The 19,504-nt window shown below is 39.3% G+C and overlaps 1 long non-coding RNA gene across 1 annotated transcript; it reads right to left on the reverse strand.

The window, feature by feature from the left end:
- Positions 1-270: 270 nt before the first annotated feature.
- Positions 271-3,966, reverse strand: LOC126042733 (uncharacterized). Its single transcript, XR_007507282.1, has 4 exons — positions 3,884-3,966; positions 2,844-2,934; positions 2,421-2,580; positions 271-368 (listed from the first exon to the last, which is right to left on the reverse strand). It is a non-coding gene; the product is annotated as an uncharacterized LOC126042733 (long non-coding RNA).
- Between the last annotated feature and the right edge of the window lie 15,538 nt (positions 3,967-19,504).

Below are 19,504 nucleotides of genomic sequence, written 5' to 3' on the forward strand. Positions count from 1 at the left end.
AGTTAATGGAGTTTCATTATTGTAAACCAATGTAAATGAATCATCCTCTTTGTTTTAACATTTGTCTTCCTCTTCCTCGCAAACAAAACACATGAGATTCTGCTCAAGTTTTAATGCTGTTTGGCATCTGTGTGTGTATTGCCAGGGACATTCAGAACCATTTACATTAACAGCAAATATTAGTTTTACTCTGAAGAAGGGAACATATCCTTATTGATATTCAGCAAGTGGTGCATTGTTACAACCAAGGTATAATTTACTCACTTGTCTGACTGGATTACATTACTCCATGCGTTTTGTAGTTTCATCTGTGAAAAATCGAACTTTGGTTCTACTGTTGTCATTTCCCATAATTCTTTAAAAACAATCTGTGGCAAAAAGAGAAAAAATAGCTCCAATAGAAACTGCTTCTGGGGATGGCATTTGAAAGGACATTATTTAGAGTTAATGAATTAGACTAAGAAGTTTGTCATATTCTTTACATGAGCTGTGAGTCAGACTTTGTATACAAGTATTTCTTCCATTTGTGTACTTTGTAAAGGCCATGACTTCCTTTGTTCTCTGGGAACCCTGCAGTGAAAGCATTTTTCTTCAGAAGCACAGGGCTTTGTTAGGCTGCATAAGTAAGATTTCCAGTTGTTCTCCTCAACCTTTTGGGTTGCTCAGAACCAGCAATGTACCCACCCGCTGTCATCCCTAGTCAGGGCTCCCTTAACTCAGCATTGCAGCCACCTGAGCAGGACAGCACCTCATCAATTTTCAGCAAAATCCAGACGAGTTCAGCCTACACGAGGCTGGTACGACCGAGCCATTACTTATTTATAAAAGTGGCAATTAGAACTTGAATGCAGTAAAAATGGGAAGTCCCAGAAATGGAGGTTTGGGGATACTCTTTCAACGGTGATTTCTTCCTCCTTACTGCCTCTGATGTAAATTTGGAAACTCCCTTTGATGAAAAGAAGATCAACCTCCAAAACAAGATTTAGCTTCAAAAGATGATTATAGGCCTTCCTACACCAAACTGACTTAAAGTTTTATCTCCTGGGACTATCAAGCACAATCTAATTTTTCTCCTACCTCTTGCTTTTTTTTCTTTTTTTTTTTACACTATCACACAGATCACTTTTTGGTAACTAGCTTTTCCATGTTACCCAAGCCAAAGACGTTACTCTTGATAAATGACTATTTAAATTTTAACTGCCTCTGCTGCGTTTTAAAGTACAAACTATAACTGGATGGTTTATATACATGTAAGAGAAATATTTTTTCTCATAGCCACAATGAAAAGTTATTTTGTTGAAAATATAGAGAAATTGAATGCAATCCAAATAAAGTATTTCTTTTAAGTTTAACTCAGCCATGTAAATTTTTTATGCCAAATGAGAAATAAAAATCAGAGGCTGCAAGTAGGGGATTATAATGGAAACCATTTTTCCAGTCTTACCTACACCTTTTGCTGCTATTCATGAATCCCATTATCACTCATATAATAATGGTAATTGTAATTATTTCTGTATCAGTCCAAAAAAAAAAAAAAAAAATCCTCTGTATGATTTCATCTGATGTTAATAAAATGTAAATCATTACACTAAGTTGATAATATTTGTCTGGTTATGGAAAAAATTGACTCAATCTGCTTCCTCCCCACCCTATATAATAAAAAAAAAATAATCAGAAATCAATTTTTAGCCAAGCATTCATCAGAGTATGTATTGTTAACAGGTGTTGTGTATTCATTTCCCATGCACACAGTGTTGGAATGTAAAACTGTAATACTGCTCCTAGGAACAAGTAGCATAATTAAAATTCTTTGCGAGTTTGATTTCCTGGGTATTTTCTTCCTTTAAAATAACTACATTGTAAACAAGAGCCAATTTCTTAGATTTGATCTATGGGTTGTACAGCTTATACTTCAGGTTCAAAATGGTGATTTAGACAATAATGCATAACAGCTGAATAGTTATTTATAATAGCGCAGCACCTGCGGCAGATTGTCAGCTGAAAAAGCAAATCTAAATGCTTTCAAATTCTCTTGTGTATTATAATAGGAGTAGCAGAGGCCACTATAGATACAATAGTTAGGCATGTAATGTAACTTTTGTTTCTGATTGCTTGCCATTTTCTCAATTTTATTCCTTTAAATTTGAAAATGTTCATACTTAGTGTCAGTCCATATGCATTTTTGAAAGTTCAGGCACAATTTAGCTTTTTGTTAATTATGGGGGTGTGTCAATGAAATTAAATATTAAATAGAACATCAAACGCTTTCCTCATAATTTCAAGATTTCCCATGTTTCCTGGGCTTTTGTACATGCATAATTAACACAACTTTGGGGTTTTTTTTTCATCTTGATTAATGCTGCTGAGCTCTCTGGAAAAATTGGATCTGAAATGTTAAACTATAAAGACACTTTTCTCACCTCAGTATATAGCAGGATTTTCCTATGAGCCTTTTAGCAGCAGCTCCCATTTAAAATTCTGAAATTGTGCATATGCACAGTTTCCTTTTATATTTGGTTCCCTCCTGGATTCAAAAGAGCATTGATCATTTGTGTGATGATGTGATAATTCTGCAGTGATCTGAAACACATGTTAGGAAGAAATGTAACAGCTTGTTGCAGCAGATCCAGGACCATACACAAACCGTCAGGGTGCTGATGTAACCTCCACCCACAACATGAAGTCCGTTTAGATGCACAGTCCACCAAGCAACGTTCAGATTTCCACCAGAAGGAACAACTGGTAGGTGAATGTGCAAGGACCATTCCCAACATGCAAGCACTCTAAACCCATGAGAATTTTCAAGGCAAGACAGAGTTTTAACTTCTCTTGTCTCTATTTACCTTCCAAGTGGTACGAGGCATAAGATTGGTAATGTGCTTTGAGATCTTCAGTTGCAAGGTGACAGGCAGTATTAAGTACAACGGTACAGTTCTATCAGAACGAGAAATGTCATATTAGCTTCTAGTAACACTAAAAACATAAGCAGCAGTAGAATCTGTCTCCAGATGAAAGGAAAATAGTTTTCAAGCAGCTAATTGCTTTAGAATACAAACAATAGAAAAAGAAAAGAAAGAAGTGACTGGCCTTTAATAGAGATAGCTGTAATGGAAGCTAGAAGCAATTCACTTGCACTGGGGTGACAAGATGATGTCATTGCCAATTAGCAGGAGTACTTTGTTTTATAACATCCATCTATTCTATGTATGACCTATTTTAGTGTACAGCTACAAAACCATCTTTGGAGTGCTTCCACTGGAGCCAAGGGAGTTGCTCCAGGAATTATCTTGGCCAGTGGAGTAGTTCATACACGATAGAAATACGTACAGAAACTTTGTCGGAAAAGAGTAATAGAGAGAGATTCATTCTTGCCATAAATCTTCTCGGCATTGTGCTAATGTTATTTATGCACTCGAGATAGGGAGAACATTATATAATGTATGCATATTGTGTAATATGGGATAGGGGCTTTGTAATGTAAACTGTCCATTAGTAATGCAAAGCAACTTATTTTCATCTGCTAGATCATTACTGCAAATTTTTCTCCTGGGTTTTGACATATTATAAAACTTGATGAAGTCAACATTTCTTCTCTTTATCCTTTACTTCCATTTGATTCACTCTACTTAAAATGCATATAAACGCACTCTAAGACCATTGAGCTTCATGCAATTTCAGCAGGACAACATTTTCCACTCCTAGGAAGCAGCTGATACCCCACATCTCCACCCACCAGTCTAGCTGGGAGAAACTCAGATGCTGGCCTGAGCATCCCTCACTCCACGGTGCCTGGACCACCACAAGACAAAGTTTTTAATTGGGTTGAAGCACAGCTTGAGAAAGCCAAGAGGAGCTGTGGCTCAGTGGCCCTACAGCAACCCACCAAGAAGGGTGGCAGAGAAGAAAGCGTAATGGCTCCTCCAGCAGCCCCTACCCGGCAGTAACCAGCGTCCTTCTCAAGTGGCGTGCGCGTTTCTCAAGTGCATTGGCAGCAACACATGATAAAGCAGCTTTTGGCTGTGGGGAGGATAGCTGACTCAGGGTCTGACTCACATCCTGTTCAGCCTCCCATCCTTCAGTTGTGTGAGCACTTCTTGGCATTGCTTTTGTAAATGTAACAGTAAACGATTGCTAGCAGTGCATCCGGCCCCTTGCCAGCTGATGACACCAAACCAAATGTGGCTGCTTCTACCAACTCCCAGAACTGACATCTCAAGCAAGTTGCCATATGGTAAGCTTGTAGATACAGGTTCACCTGGATTTATTTTATATGGTCACAATATTTATTTCACATACTCTCCATTTGCCAGTAAAGAAAAGGTGAAATGAAACAAGTGGCAGACTGCTACTCACTCTGGAATTACTTCAGGTTTGACAAGAATACTTGGGCTTATTATTAACCCTTTGCCTATAATGCCTATAAAGTACAGAAAGATGCATTTATCTGGGCTCCTGCCTTGGACAGCTGCTTCTCATCAGTAAACCTAGCTCATCTTAGTGCAGCAGCATCTACACTGTTGCACCCAACTCCCTCCTAGAAGAGCATTCTATGCCAAGGGAGTAGCTTTGCATTCCAACACCAGGATTATCTGCATGCTCTATATTATTCCGACTACCTTATAACAATGTTGAAAGAAATAAATGGGCTTGTAGGGCACCCGTCCTATTCCACTTCCTACTGAAGATCTACAAACGCAGCCACTGACAACTCTTCCATGCTATTACGCTTTCTCTGTAGTTTAATGTTTTCTTTAGCTAGCTGTTACCGTAGCCTCTATTACCAAATGTTCAAAGCAGGTACTTGAGAGCACAAGCTTGCTGCTGCAGTTGGCACTTTTAATCATAAGGTCCAGTGATGTCTGTGCCTGGTGTCTCATTGTCATCCTCAGATCTTATGGCATAATTTCACTGAATATACAAAGCTGAACCTGCTAGCGCCTTGAGACAGTTAGACAGGCAATGTTTGTGTATCTCTGGAGTCAAGAAAGCTGGAACAAAATCAGTCCAGTACACACACAGGCTGGTCAGGGCAGAATGATCTTAAATATTAAAATGAGGACTTTCGCTTCCAGCTCTTAACTTTGCCTCACACTCATTTTTGTGGTTTTGGTCAAGCCACTAACAGAGTTTTAAAAAGTGTTTTTATTATAAAAATAGGCACCCACGACTTTCAAAAGCATCAAGGCATTAATGTAACTTAGACCTCAAAGTGTTCTTAAAAATCACTAAAGGTGTGTATCTGAACCTTTTATGCAAACCTAAATTTTCTTTCAAGATTTGTCTCCGCTTCCTTCGTATTCTTGATTTTGTCATGTAATAACTGCATACACTTTCTAGGTATCTCCTAAGTTCACAAGGATCTATTAAAAATTATTTCATTAATATTTATAAACCACAAGTAAAACTGTAAAGCTTTTTTTCCTACAATAAGAATTACTCTTTTAGCATTGCAGTTATATATTTGTAGGAGGTATTTATTGGATTTTATAATCGCTACTCTGTGGGAAGCCGGCAAAAATTAAGATTTAGCTGACATTCATTTATCCAGGAAATCCTGATTAGTGGAATCTTACATAAGAAATATAGAAAAGTAATGCACTTTTATATTCTCTTTAGGAATAGGCTCTGGGGATCTGGATTTTCCCCTCTTTGGGCAAGCACCTCCAGGGAATTTCAACCCAGGAATTAGACACTTTTGCTTCTTTCTTTCATTCTCTTTCATGCCCATAAGCCATCTCTACTCTTGGAAGACTACCAAATATCTGGCAAGGGGATGTCCTTTATTTTTAAATAGTCCTTAGCTCTTGAAACAGTTCACTGACTAACAGTTACAGGTTAATAAGATGAAAGCGTTAAGCACACCTTCTGCATGCTTTTCACCTGAGGTGAATTCCCAAACACTTCATTCCGTACGTGAATACTGCAATTTGCCAGATAACCAAACCTAGAATCATCAGTAACTCAGCCGACTTGTTGCGGTTAGCAAGGATTATAAAAGTTTACGCATATATTCCACCAATGTCTGTGTGTTATGAGACATGTTAAAATTAATGTCAGGGTTCAGTCTGTGGTCCAGTTCTGTTCACACTAGCTTCTAGACAGGCGCAGCAGAGCTGCCTTGGGTACAGGAGTATCAGTGCCTTAAACAATGACTTCCCTCTCCTGCGGCAAGGATGCTGCCTTGCTCCTTATTGCAAACACATGGACATAGAGCAGTCACGTTTTTTTTATGCTTTTCTAGTTATCAGCATCACTGCTTTCTGGCAGGAATAAGCAATACACCACAGCAAAACAGCCAGCAGCCATGACCAGTTGCCAAGCCTTCCGTATAGCTAACAAGAATGTAATTTTTGGCTTCAGGCTACAGAAGACATTAAACCTGCCCCTTTGCATCTTCCCCCTCACTCTGGTAAGCGGGAAAGGCCTTTCCTTTGCCACATCTGTTAGGGAAGGTTTGATGAATGATGACCCTCTACTATCTTGTATTTACATCAAAGTGGCAGAATCATATTGACTTGTTACCCCATACCATTTGATGGTAGTCACTGCGCCACTGACTCCCTTATCTTATACGACCATTTTGAGCTTGACAAGCTGCCTGACAGCAAACTGACACCAGATATTCTGCAAGCCTTATTCACTTTACATAGATTAAAGCAATATAAGCCCATAGGTTATATTTGGAGACTATTGGAGATAAGTAGTTTGTTAGCAATAATCCATCAAATTTCAAACTATTTGGCAACAGGCAGAGAGACTCTTAAAAGATGCTGTAATTATAAGGCTGAGTAATTTCTTTATATTTATTTTAATAGTATGTATTTTAAAGTGCCTTCTGGGAGCAAAAAGATGTTTGTAGAGATAAAGCTGTAGGGAGTGATACATTCGTGCCAACATGTGTAGCTGAACCACCAATTTTCTTTTATTAATTTAGTTGTTGGATTTGTTCCTGATATCTACAGCTGTATTATCCCCTCATAGAGGTGGATGAGTGGGCGGAATGAGGTTGATTACAATTGATTGAGTAACCAAAGTGTAATTTTTTCCATTGTTTGTTCAGCACATTACTAAACATGTGGTTTAATTACAGTTGCCTTGTGTTCTTTTCAGTCTGGTATTGCTTATTTTACCGAGACACTGATTTATGCAAAATATTAATTGAAATAGAAAACAGACTTACTACGAGAGCTGACATCCATGAAAACATTAGTTACTCATATTTTGCACCGAGCCTATTGGACTTCTCAGGGGAATTGGTGTTTACAGTTTAATTTGGAACAACACGGGCTCCCTCCTTCCAGAGACGGTGGTAGTGCATGTACTGCATCCTGGAGAACGGGTCAGAACTTTACTTTTTCCAGAAGCTGCAAAAGGAAGTCCTCAGAGTTCTTCAGTCAAAGTCTCAAAAATGTGCTGAGGTAGCTGTTCCATTTCAGTGTGATTGCAATAATTGTATGCAAATGTCTCATTAAAAGTAACTCAACTTTATATAGCTATAAATAAGCTACTATGCTGTTGTAATGTGTTTCCAGGCTGTTAAGTAGTATAATAAAGATTCATGGATTCTCTCAATAGGTTAGGTAATCACCACCACCCCCCCCCCCCCCAAATCAAAACGTTGAGAGTTCTTGTTTCATTTTCAGAGTCATCTGTGTAATTAATCTGTTTGGAATAAATAAGTCACTAAATATAAGTAGAAAATAATGTTCAGTCACAGAACTCATAACTCCGTATATCCAGGAGGAATGTTTTCATATCTTGTTTCCTATTCAGGATTTTAATTCAATCCAGTGAATTTTGCTGTCTCTTTTTCATAAACCAAATCTAATATAGAATCAACTTTATAACCAGATAGTCGGAATGCAGAATTAAAATGGTTTTGCAGAGAGACACATAAAATCCTTCCAAATATTTTTAGGAGAGAGTATGAGAATTTTGTAACCTTCACTACCCACTAACAGGATTCAGATAACCACTGTGAAATGATCCAAATATTTCCTGGGTAACAGCCTTTGCAGTTATAATATTAATGTTTTTAAAAAACACATAGCTAATGCACATATCTCTATGCTGCAGTACAGAGATAGTGATAGAAACCAAGACCAGACATTGTGGGCAAAGCAAAAGCGAGCCACAGTATCCAAGTCAGCAGAAACGGCAGAGAAAAGGATTCAGATACCACCACCAAGACCACATCCAAGACTGTGGCAAGAATAAGAAACAAAGCCAATCCAAAAGTGAATTTAAAGTTTGGCCTATGAGGAGGTGAGGTCTAGATACACAGTTTCTCAGTGGTGTCATTAGGCAACTAAAATACGTTTACAAGGAGGTACACGCTGCAGGCGCATTATTGCCTCCTGCATTCCCCTCTGCCTGGCCTAGGCTTCACCGAGATGATTTTCTTTTGATTGGTACTTAAAACTAAGATGGGAAAATCAACAGATTTCCTAATAAGAATGAGAATACTAGACATTGTTGTGGGACCATAAAGGGGTGTTAAAATAGATGCATGGTACATTTTTGCCTTAGTTTAACCTCCAAAGATTTTCAAGGATTCAGAAACAGGTGGAAGTACAGCTAGACTCAAAGGAGAAAAAGAGGAGAGGGAAGGCAGGAGGGAAGAGAAGAGTTGAAGTTTCAGTGATTTTTTAACTTTAGTAACAAAGGACAAGATGATACTACATGGTTGTGGGGGCATCAGGAGAAAAAAGGGAAGAGAGGCTGGGGAGGCACGAAAGATACCTCCCCGCTGAAGTCGGCTAGAAGAGGAGATGGCCACTGTAAGCGCAAGGTACTATTAGACATACGGTTACTCTCAGATAGCAACTATCATGCGTATTGTCTGGTTTGCTTCTGCCTCCTCTTTCACTCCCAAGCTGTCCCAGAAACAAACCAGATACAATTGTTTCAAATCCTGAATGCTTTCAGTGGCAATTTCAGGAGGCATAACGGACCTGATCCCTGCACTAGCGTCTGCAGGTGGGCACGGTGCGGGTTGTAAAGCCAGGCAGTATCGTGGTAGCAGCAAAAGGAGCTGCCACAGCCCCTAACTCACCCGTTTCCACTCCAGGTCGGCCCCCACAGATTCCCAAGCTCTTCCCTTCCATGTCCAGCCAATAACAGAACCATGTTTTCCCTACACTCCTGAGAAATCCTGAAGTCTGTATTGGAACGTATCAGTGCTTGCCTTCTCTGTGAAGGGCTGACTGCAGCTGCAGCGCTTGCGCAGCTCACCACGCAGGGTTGTACCCTGGGGAGGGAGGAGAAAGAAGGGCATAGAGCTGCAGAACTACTCAAGTGTAGTCAGCTCAGAACAGATGCCAGGCACAGGGGGACAAGCCACCAGGTCTCCAAACGAGGCATCTTCTCCTCTCTGAGGAAGTTCTAAGCCAAGGAGCTAAATCCAAGCAATTCCCAATCTGGGAAGCTCCTAATGCAGTTCATGGGCAACGGGGTCTGGTTTTGTAAACCTTTGAATGCTGTTTTCTAAAGCTCTTCAGCTATCGGAGACTTCCCTGTGTTAGTGTCTTGCATCCTCCAAAGGTTTGTAGCAGCCTATTAAACATAGTCTTAGTATGATACACCCCTAAACTTTTCCTTCTCTTGGAATGGAATCACAGCGTGGGGCAAGATATGATTCAGTGATACAACATGCATAACGACAATTTTCCAGCATACAAGTATAGGAGAAAAAATCCAAACCCATCACAGTCACCCTCACGCAGTAGCTTGGAAACCTGAACCAACAGAAGAAAAATAAACCAACAGAGAAAGAAAAAGAAATAAACAACTCCAAAATGAATTGTTAATTCAAGATTGCAATATAATATGTATAAAATATTTAAGCTGTTTTTCTATTTATTCCTGAACCTATAGTGATTAAAATGCAGCCATAATACACTGTGTTGCTCTTTTTTTAATCACAAATGCAATTTTAAGCAAGTAGACAAACTCTAGGAAATTAAAGTGAGTATTTATGTCCATATAAACTTCTTAATGGCAACATTCTTGCTGTGAGCACAGCAGCTGAAGAGGGTGGATTAAATTATTTTGGCCAGATCCTGTTACCATTGTTTTCATTGGCAAAATTCCCACTGACTTAATGGGAGCTGGATTAGATCCTGACTTGAATAAAGTACAATTCTCAGATGCATATATAACATAATCACTGATATTTCATGCATACACTCTAGCTTTCATGTCTGTTTTCCCTCTGAGTTTTACTAATGCTCTGAAAATATTAATCAGGTAAACTATACACCAGTGATTAAAGGTGCGTAGTTTTGTGCTTCCAGGATTTAGGAAAATTTGTGGTTTACTCATATTTGGACTCAGAAACCATGGTCTGAGTGATATCCAGCCTCTCGAGTACAGAGCCTCAAATCTTGGTATGTTTAGTTCCTCCTCTTGCAGGCTTTGCAATGCGTATGAATAGCATGTATTTAAAAGGCTAGGGAATTACAACACATTTGGCAGTCAGCAGATGCTGTTGGTATGATATTTTCTCTCTCTCTCTCTCTCTCTCTCTCTCCTATTTCAATCATTCAAGAATATTCAGAGCATGCTGGATCAGCTAGGAAGCTCTAAGGCTTCGTTCCTTCTGTCTTAAATGATGATCTGGTACAGGAGAGAACATGAGGACAAGGCTATTCTCTGAGCCTTCAGAAGTTTTAAGAGGACACATTAATGTACAAGGGACACTACTTCATCAAAGGTCTTGTATTGGAAGTAGTAATCTAATCTCCCTAGACAGTATGCTTCAATGACCGCAGCTCTTCAGGCAGATACTGCTCGACTTCCTATCAAATTTGGGACAGCCATTGGCTGTCACACCAGCAGGTTCCACTTTAGAGGGACCTTGTCTTGGCACATACATCTGACTTTGCTGTTCTCAGCGAGCCACTTTGAAAGACTGCTAAGTGTTTGCACTCTAACAGTTTGCCTGTACAAGACATGAAGCCTGACACCTAACTACCTGACTACAGTACCTATAGCTCCAAGAAAGTGCGAACAGCCCTGGAAGGAGGCTCACTCTGACAACCAAAGTTCAAGCTGTCCTTTAGATATCTTGTTCCCAGAAAAAACATAAGCTGAAGTGGTGAGCCTGAGAAGTTCCCAGGACCACCAGAGCTAATGAGAATTAGTAACTGTGTACTCCATATGCTCCGAATCAGGCTCTGGTTTTGCATACACAGAGGGGAGCGTGTTTTCTAAACAAGTACTCCAACTCTGTGGAGATATATCTGTAATTACTAGTGGCCCATCTTTGTTTCATTTGGGGAAAGCAATGTTAGTCTAAAATGACAGTGTAATTTCCTATGCACAGGGGCTGTTTCTCTGTATGACTCATCTATGTGTTGTATTCCAAGATACAAGTATGAATCATGGATAACTGATAGGAAAATGCAAATGAAGCTATAAAATTTTATTTTTTTTTATTATGCTTTAAACAGAGGAACTTTATTTTTTTCCTCCTGACTGTGAAACTTACTGGAAATAAATTGGATCAAACTCAGTTGAGAAATCTTTGCATTATATAAAGCCACGGGGTTTTGTGTTGTTTCAATGGGGCTGGGGATGCAGGGGTGGCTGTTGGGGCAGTTGATTTTTATGGTTTTTGCACTAAGCGTACAGCTGAAGCTTTATGGCAAATGTCATTAGCAGCATTAGTTAGCTTTTTTGTTTGTTTTAAATGTAATAAAAGGGATTAAAAAATGGCTGTTGATGGTTATTATTAGGTATCAGAATAATGGGCTGTAGGTGAGAATCTAAGTACAGCAGTTCCAGAGTTAATACCTAGCATCTAATGAATGAGTACACATTTGAGAAATTCACGGCAGACTTGTTTAAAAGAGAATAACCTGCTGTAGCAGCTTAACCCCATAGCGTAAGGGAGTAATTTTGTTATAAGAATGAAGAAGTGACTCTAGGGTGGGGAACCTTTGAGAGGAGCAGATTGTGAGCATCAGCAGCACTAAGCCGGTTCTCAGGCACCGAGTGCAAGAACGAACCCGCTGAGAATCAGATATTCTCTGCCTGACGCTGTCACTCACGGTGCCTGGCGTCCCGCAGGGAGAGAAGCCAGGGGACCCACAGCCCTGCAACAGGTCTTGGGACCAACTCTTCAATCTCCAGGGATGCCTGCGAGGAAGAAGATGGTCGTAGCTAAAGAAGGACGTGTGGCTTGGCTGGAACAATTAAGCTAAGCTGTTGATTTCTCTCCTGAACTGCACTACCTCTTCCACAGAACAGGAAAGAGGCGTAATTCCAAAAACTGCATATATCTACAACTGAAGTGTTTTGGTATCCAAATCTATTTAGTCTCTGCGCTGTCATTTGGTCTTAAACTGTGACACTGGCATAAACTCTTCAATTAGGACTGCTTTGAATTTTAAGGCGTGCAGAACCAAACCTGTGGGTCTAACGAGATCTGCCAGATTAACAATACTAGGTACAGAAACAAAGACCTCCTAATTTCCAGTGCTGGAATTTTACCATGGTTTTATCTTGTCTCAGAGCTTTTGTCCATCACAGAACCCAAACTGAAGTGTATAGGGGTTTTGATGTATTATTTTCTGTATGCTGCTGCTTTTCCTATTTTAAGGCCATAACACCGATTCAGAAGAAAAGAGACTATTATGCCTGACATAATAACCAAAACTCAAAACACCTTTTCCTGGAGTCCCTGAGGCAACAGGACATTTATTCCTTTGATGAAATTAAACTGACAATGTCAGCTTAATATTCTCTCATTAAAAGATTAGCATAGCTTGAATTTAACTGTATTTTGGGATTCAGTAAACGTCTACCCGTCCAAACATCTGCTTTCTGGAAGGACTATTGCTAGATCTGATTCCTTACAAATAGAGGAATTTTATAAGGTAACTGCCAAAGTAAGAAAACACAAAAATGCAATGCTAGCGCTACTATTTACTTTATGCTTTTTGAGACATTATATCCTGAAGTGAAAAGATGTAAACTTCATAAATCTCAAAATCTATAATTAAGAACACCTGACAAGATTATTTTTTCCACCTGGCAAATAAATGTCACTTTTAAAGGAATCTTCCGTAGAGTGATAAAAACAAGCAAAGGGGCAAAAATTGTTCTATCTTCCTTGGTAGCAAACATGGAGGGGTTTTTGATAAGTCCTTACAATGACTGCACTGTTGACTTGGCATACACATCAAAAGACTGACAGACTTGATTCATGTTTCTGTGCAGTACAAACAATGACACAGAGGCCAGGTCTGAGCAGCTCTCAGCAAGTAATTGAAGGTAGTGCAAACAGATTCTAAAGAACAAGCGGTGCACAGTTCTGCTGTTAATAAAAAGAATTGCAAGCTAGACGTGCACATTGCTATTTCATGTTTTTCTTCAGTTTTTTTATTTAATTTTTAAAGGTCCTTTTTGCCTTGGGTCAGGGACTTTCAGAGGCTAACCGGTACAGCTACTCTCTAAGAAGCACCGATTTCTTGTAGCTGATGGGGCATTTTTGCACTAACTGGTATCAGTTTACACGTGTAAACAGGAGGTGATCTGCCTCCTGTTGCTACAGAAGTGAAAATGCCTTCGCAAATGAATACGTGTTGACCCTGTTTAAAGGCAACAGAACTGGAATGTGTCTTGCTTGATTAGATATAGCTGTGGTGGTTGTCCTTAGGCATTTCAGGGTTTGGAGTACTGTTCTAAACACAGAACAAGCAGTTCTGTTTTTAAATACAATACTCTTTTCACTAGTACCAAGGCAAATGAATAGGAAATTACTGGCATCATAGCAAATTACACTAGGTCAATACATAATGCTTTCATTTTCCAGATGTCTGAATTCAAGTGATTTCCTTTAAAGATGTTCATATGTATTCCAAATTAATAATGCATTTTCTTGTTACATCTTATGGAAAACTATGCTACTATATCATTCATACCAGAGTCAGAGACAATACACATTTAAACCCAAGAAACTCAGGAGCGTTTATGTTGCAGGGGCGGGGGAGGGGCCTTGATAGAAGGATAAAAAACTAATAGGTTATTTTATTCAAAATCCTTTGCTCTGGTCACTGAAGCATGATTGGGTGTTCCCCTCCAACATGCCTGTTCTTAACTTGTTTAGGTCAACTATTGTCTGCAGATACTTGGGGAAGGTGGGGGGAAAAGGGAGTCTTACTTGAAGCCGAAGATATTTATAAGGTTAAGTGCTCTGAATGCAGCACTGATTAGGAATATAAAATTCTAATTTCCTTTAAGTTCAACATATCTTAAAGTGGGAATTAAAGTAATTTTTAAAATGAAAGAAGAAAGAAGTCAAAGGCTTATGAAAACGTTCTGTTCAAGCTGTCTTTTCACCATAAAGGTGTGAGTTTTTACTAAACATATGAAGCATCATAGAAAAGTTTCCCTTGACTAGAAAATGCAGCCCACGGCTGCATTTTAAAAAGATGAGGTTACATATTTTGAATCTTTAGTAGCTTACATCATCATTTAAAGCCAAGATAATTTAGTTTCAAATTTTTTATTGAAATCAAAATTTTGTCTAGGTGTTTTCTGTTCCTTTAGGAATTTTTATGCTCATTTTCACTGAAAATCAGTTTAAGCAAGTCCGTGATTTGAGAGCTCCAGCATTTTAGTCTGGGAAGAACTCATTCAGATAGCCCATCCAGGAAAGAAAAGCAATAATCACATCTAGAGGCAAACAAAGCATAAATCACCATGCTGGCAACCGGCCAAGACAGTAGGGGACAAGTGTAAAAATATTACTGAAATGCCAGTACAATATTCTAACCACATGCTGTTAACAAGGCAAAACAAGGTTGAACATTATTTCTATTGTCACAGATCGTTGCATATGAAAAAGAAAGAAAAGCGGGACTTGCAAACTGAGGGTCAAATTCAGTTGTGGAATAACAGGGAGCAAGTCCTTTGAGAGGCAATAGGAAAGTAGCACTTTTTTCCATCAGAACCACATTTAAACCACAGGTATTCCAGCTAGGAAGGGTTACGTGTTCAGAAGCTGGTATTCCAATAAATGCTTTAACATTATATTCCTGATTTAAAATACAACCACACAAGTTTGAAGCAAATCAGGCTGGAATGGTAGACGGCATTTAGAATGCTACACACGCAGGTGACGGTTTAGTTTGTCATCAAAAAGCAAATATAACTGCATGCGATGAATGCCAGAGCACTTAATTATGTAAAGATTTACATTATACATAAAATTATTACCAATTAATATTTAAATATAAGCAAGACACTCCAGTCCAGCTCAAGGATCCATTATTTTAGACATTGCTCAGAAATAAAAGGAGTAAACTTTGCCACAAAAAAAAGTTTTAAGAGATAATTTTTTTAAATAATGATTAGATCATCACGCAGGTAAATTCTGCAATGATAACCTTGCAATCTGCAATATCAAATACCATTTGACACAATATCCACAACTACCCTCATATTAAAAAAAATAATAAAAAGTCCCTATGATTGCAGGCAGACAGAAAAATGCTGACTTTCTGAAAGGGATGAGACCTCAAGTACATTACACGGAAGACAAGCAAGAAGTGATAAACTACTTCCAAACGTTGGGTAACAATGTATTATAGGTCTTGCAGGACTTAACGCCATGTTTCAAGCTTGATGAAATGAAGCTGAATTTTTGCTTAGAACCTGTTTACAAGGTTCTAAACTATTTTAGATGCAAACACTAAACACAACAAATGGAAATCAGTAATTTGATAATCTTTCACTTAAGGATGGAATTCTGAGAGAATTTATGACTGACACCAGCTGTAATAAACTGGAATTGCGACCAAATACTGAAATTATGCTTCAAGAGCAGCCACCGTTTCTTTAGATTCCTATGAAGGCCAAGTAAGCCATGAATTCAAGTTCATCAGAAATGGGTACCTTTGATATATGGTTAAAGAGAAAGGGAGTTTTTTGTAAATACCAAGAAAACGATTAGGCAACATGCAATGTCAGGAAGAATACGGAGACTTGAAATATCATTTTATGAATAACATTCACTATCAAAATGGCTTATTTCCATCATAGAGCAAACATAAAGACCGTGTAAAGGCAGATGTATAGAAACAGGCAGTTCTGGTTGCACTTCAAGTCAGCTGGATGCAAGCCAGTTCCAGGCACTTGCGCCAGCTTGGTATCAGGGCTATGGAGACGAAGCCCATCTAGGATTTCCAGATTGGCATTTGCTCAGGCATCAGCTTGGGCGGTGGGGAGAGCACATACCGAGCTACCTACACTTGGCCTTTTTGATACATTCTGAGGTGAGCAGCAGACAGATTCCCAAACATGTACCCCACCCTAGAAAAATCTCCGATTACAGCACACTTCTGTGAAGGCGATAAACCTTAAGATGAGAATCCCTGAGTTCGGAGAAGCAGAAAGGGCAGAATTAGACAGCATTAAGCAACCAACTAACACAAGTGCCAGGCCTCCAGATAAAACTGCCGCCTCCTGGTATCACAGAACAGATTTAAAAATCAATCAGCATGAATGGATCCAAATTAGGAGGAGATTAGTTTTGTGCCATTGTCTTACCACCTAAAGCCTCACAACTACTTAGATGATACTAGTTTCCTGCAAATAATCTTTTACTAAGGGTTTATGCATACTTTTGCCATTTCTTGCCAGGGCCAAGAATCTGTTTGGAAATTATTCTGTCCAAAGCAAGAAAGCATTATTATGTGATAGCTTTCAGTTTGGTGACCCCCTTGATCTTGATACCACACTTTGAACAATAGCACACAATGAAAGAGTGAATAGATTTTCTTTTTCTGTAGCATAGAAAGCATATGTTGATACACAAGGGCTGATGGTCACTGTAAAGCAGATCCCCCTATGCTATAAATCCCATAAATCTAGTTTCTGTACAAGGAAACTGCTGTACAACATGCTCTTTGGAGGAGGTCTAAGAGGAAGAGAGAGAAGATTCAGAAACAAATCAGAAAGCCAGGGGTAAAAAAGCTTAAGAAGTTTGATGAAACGGGATGAAAGCCCAATTGATGAGACACTTTACTTCTATTCCTGTCAGCTTAAAGAAATTTGCTGCAGCACAAAGTACATATAGTCGGCAAAGGAAGCATGCAGTTAACTGCCTGATGAGAAAGGGAGGCAGAGCATTCATCCTTTCTTCTGTTAGCCAATAGTTAGCAGTGGTGAGACTTATTTAATCTTGTGTTTTCTCCGAGAGAAGATAAAAATGAATGGAATTATATTCTGTGCTGCTGTCCTGCGCTTGTGGGGCAGCACTAATAGGGTACTGTCACTGCTTGGGGCAGCTAACTTTCTGCGCTCATGCTGGAGAGCTAGTCTCTACTAAGGTCCTTATGGTTTTCCAGCAAGTAGGAGAGAAGGCACAATAAAATGCTTGGAACTGACGTATGTGTGTGTTCCTGATTTCAGTTTTACCAATGCAAGCTAGCTGTATAAAGCAGACCATGCAAATTCTCCTCTAAATACCAACCTTCTCCCAACCATTTCCATTCCTGCCCTCTTTCTCTGAATGGCACCAGAGTGCTATGAGCATATTCTTTTTTTTTTGTGTCCCATAAAAACAAAACACTGTGTTAAAACATTTTTATTACTAACAGCCTCTTAAAAGATTATTTTGGAAATCCATTTTGATTTTCCAATACTTTGTCCCCTCCCAATCCCCCTTTCCCTATCACAGCTTTATAAGTCTACTCACACTCATTTCTAACTCTTTGTCTCACAGCCAGTATTTGTCTGTGATGTAGAGGATAAGGGATTATTCACCAGAACACAGCGGCCCCCACCCATACTCTTTAGAGCAAGTTAAGAAAGATGTTAAGAAACTGCTCTCCCTTAACACATAGTCACAGTTTAGAGTGAAAAATAAAAACTGCCTATAAAACCAAAGAACTGTTGAGAAAAATGTAATATGGAAGGCTGGCTGGAAAGCACGTTTTCTTGTTTGCTGGCTTTATTTACTTGTTTGTTTATTTTAACTCAGCTGGGGATGAAACTCATATACCCGAGGAGTTCCTCACACTGGGCGAAGCTCAGCAAAGCAGATACTAGTGTCAGTTCTGTAGCTGCTGATAGCAGCAGGAGGCTGGTATGCCTGTTTTCTAGTCCAAGCAGCACACCCAGAACCTGGCTGATGGCTCTGCCGTGGGCCTGTGCACCTCCAACCTGGAGGCACAAGCATGTTGGGCTACAGAGCTTGGAGAGCGCTCCAGATCTGGGGATCTGGGTACGTCTCAAAGCCAGGCGGTCCTGGTTTGGGGAACACTCACCCTCCATCAGTGGAAACTATTGCTGAGGAGCCTTCAACAAGATGAGGAGCACAGCAGGCTCGAGACATCTTCCTTCTGCCCCCATCTTACCCCCAAATGTCCCTGAGAATAGGTAAGCACCGTTTTTCTCTCACCAAGGTACTGTACAACAGAAGGAATCTGTGCCTGCCCTTTTCTCCACTTCATATATCTGGAATAGTCCTCTGGGTGTTTCACCTGGTGGAATATCTGACCATGCTGCCAATATTTGAGTATGCTCATCAATCACAAAAAATAAACCTGGTTACAAACTCAGCTCCATGTGACAATAATGCCAGACTAATTAGATTCTTGATAGAAATTTGCCATATTCTATCACTTTGCTTTGCTTTCAATACCTGATTCTGATCTTATGCCAGTTTTGCACTGGCACAACCAGTTTGACTTCAGTGGAGCTAATGCTGATTTGTAGCAGCAGGCAATCAGAATAAGACTCTTATTTTTCCTTGGCAATGTGTCCCCAGGGAAAGCTTGTCCATCTCCAGCAGCTGTTGCTTTGCTACATCTGTCTAACTTTCCTTTTTAATGTCCATTTTTTCAAGTTTTTTTAATGTCAATCAGTGTGAGGTAACATCATTCAGTTTTCCCTCTTGCAATCAAGTTTTAGCAATCACAGCCAGATGTTGTTTTCATTACAACCCCAACCCCTTTTCAATAAAGTTTCAGTGTTTAACTATCAAAAGCACTCTTTACGTTCCTTTCAATTGCCAGATCTTAATGCTTTCATAATCTAGTTCACCCTGACATCCTGTCTGTCTACAAATATGGCATGTTTGATCACCCCTGAATGTTTGCCTTTATGTTCTTTTCACTTTCTTTTCCTGTTTCTTCTGCAGAGTGTACTTTATCCTCAAACCAGGTCAGTCCAAAATACTACAATGCATTTCTCTGTCTAAAGATATTTAGAGATCATTAGATAGCAGGTGGGGGAGGGCAGACGGAGGCAGATGAAAATTTATCGATTTCAGGATCTGAACTTTAAAGAACTGCTTGATCCTTTTCTTTCAAAATTCTGCACATATTGAGGAGAGATATAGTTGATATATTCAGTATTATACTCTGTGTCTATAGGGATAAGTTCCTTCACAACTCAACCTGCATTTGATTTTTATGTTATAAAATAAGACGGTTCAGCATCTAAGGAAATGTTTCTATATGGGGTAAAAAAATAAAATACTTTAAACAAA

Source organism: Accipiter gentilis, chromosome 9 (assembly GCF_929443795.1).
Source record: "Accipiter gentilis chromosome 9, bAccGen1.1, whole genome shotgun sequence".
In the NCBI taxonomy this organism is placed as follows: domain Eukaryota; kingdom Metazoa; phylum Chordata; class Aves; order Accipitriformes; family Accipitridae; genus Astur; species Astur gentilis.